Source organism: Seriola lalandi, unplaced genomic scaffold (genome assembly GCF_002814215.2).
Source record: "Seriola lalandi dorsalis isolate HSWRI2012SDOR001 ecotype SW California unplaced genomic scaffold, Sedor1 jcf7180001978267, whole genome shotgun sequence".
In the NCBI taxonomy this organism is placed as follows: Eukaryota; Metazoa; Chordata; class Actinopteri; order Carangiformes; family Carangidae; genus Seriola; species Seriola lalandi.
The window spans coordinates 1-1,220 of NW_019448933.1; the positions used below are offsets into that span (position 1 = coordinate 1).

General features: G+C 40.2%; 1 long non-coding RNA gene across 1 annotated transcript; it reads right to left on the bottom strand.

Moving 5' to 3' along the window:
- Positions 1 to 35: 35 nt before the first annotated feature.
- LOC111657882 (uncharacterized) lies at positions 36 to 1,105 on the bottom strand. Its single transcript, XR_002760956.2, has 3 exons — positions 744 to 1,105; positions 241 to 290; positions 36 to 136 (listed from the first exon to the last, which is right to left on the bottom strand). It is a non-coding gene; the product is annotated as an uncharacterized LOC111657882 (long non-coding RNA).
- Between the last annotated feature and the right edge of the window lie 115 nt (positions 1,106 to 1,220).

The window sequence follows — 1,220 nt, forward strand, 5'->3', positions numbered from 1 at the left end:
AAAATTTTCATGTGAGTAGTGATGAAGTAGCACATGATCATCACACACACCTTCCTCTTCTTGTGGCAGACTTTGACCAGCAGCACCTCCAGCGACACAGAGTTCTGCTCATTCTCACAATCCTGAGAAGGCTTCCCTGAACACGACAACACAAACCAGGACAAAAGACTTCCTGTTAGTCACACTGAATCAGAGGAAAGACTTTATCTGAAAATGCCAAAGGAAGAAGGACAAACTTACCAGCTTTGTGGAAGAAACCAGTAAAGGTGAGCTGCAGATTGGAGGCCAAGCTGTGGGAAAACAGAAGAAATGTTTCCTTCAAATCTTTTAAACCGGTGGCGATATATTTTGTCTTTCTGTCTTCATTAGAGGCACGCTGTTTTGATGTTGAGTGCTTGTGCTGTTTGTGAAGCATGATTTATATGGCAGAAAATAGTGATTGAAACTACAAACACCTTTGCTGATATATTCAAGTTTCCCATATTTAGAATACAGTCTTACTTTGACAAGCTGGTGACAGACTATTGAATATCCTTTGAAAAAATTGTGCAGCTTTGACAGAGGTACTGAATGTGTCCACAGTTTTAGCAATTTGTGAAATTCGAGGTCATTACACATATTCATTCCCTGCAGAGTTGTATTTTGTTAAGGTCAAAAAGCTTCCGAAACAATCTGGAGAAACATCTTTAACAACAACAACAACAACAACAACGTCAGTGGGTCATGGAGGACTGAGTGTTTACCTGTGAGTCTCCTGTTCATCCCTCATCTTTTCCACTTTGAACAGTAGATTGTCGACCTTGAAGCTTTTCCTGTACATGCAGACAAACAGCTGTGGTTAGCAACTATACAAGCACCACCCCATTACTGACCTACAGACACAACAACAGATCAATATACAGAGCAAGACCAATCCAGCGACAGGTCAGAGTCAAATTGATTTCCTCTGGAGATAGATTCAGTCTGCTCACCAACGTCATGCACCATAACTGTGCTTTTAATAGTTACTTCTTTCTCAAACAAGTCAGCTCTATTACAATCCAGGTCATGTTACACTAATGCAAGCGCTGTGACTCCTTATCTTGGTCTTAATAGTAAATTGAATAATTGGGGTTTCCGCTGCTCGTTGGACAAAACACTTTACTGATTTATAACGAGAATAATGGTCAGTTGCAGCCTTATGCGTGATGCTTTAAATACAACAGACAATACAGTAAAGT